A 392-nucleotide genomic window follows, 5' to 3' on the forward strand; every position below is an offset into this window, starting at 1 on the left:
TTATATGCAAGATTTTGTATTTTTTTCAATTTTTTTCAGTATTTTCTACGTCTTTTATATTCTCTTCCTTTTCTGTGTTCTCTTCTTTCTTTTCGTTCACGATCAATGCTCTTTGATCTGATTTGAAGATTTGGATCCTTTTTTTAATCAAGCTGTGATGAAATCATGTTTAAATAGATATTTCATTTTTGAAGACAATGAATAATGCAAGTTTAGACTGTCAGTTGAACTAAAGCGAATGGAATTATTGTGTTAAAATGAATCAAGTGGATGAAATTTGGTTCAAATTAAACCTCGTAAATATAGTTCGTTAGTATTTGATGCTCCTGTAGTTGAATAATTTTATTTTTATTTGTGAAAATTGGTGTTTATGGTTGAAGGTTTGAATTTGA

The sequence above is a fragment of the Arachis duranensis genome, chromosome 1, assembly GCF_000817695.3.
Source record: "Arachis duranensis cultivar V14167 chromosome 1, aradu.V14167.gnm2.J7QH, whole genome shotgun sequence".
Taxonomy (NCBI): Eukaryota; Viridiplantae; Streptophyta; class Magnoliopsida; order Fabales; family Fabaceae; genus Arachis; species Arachis duranensis.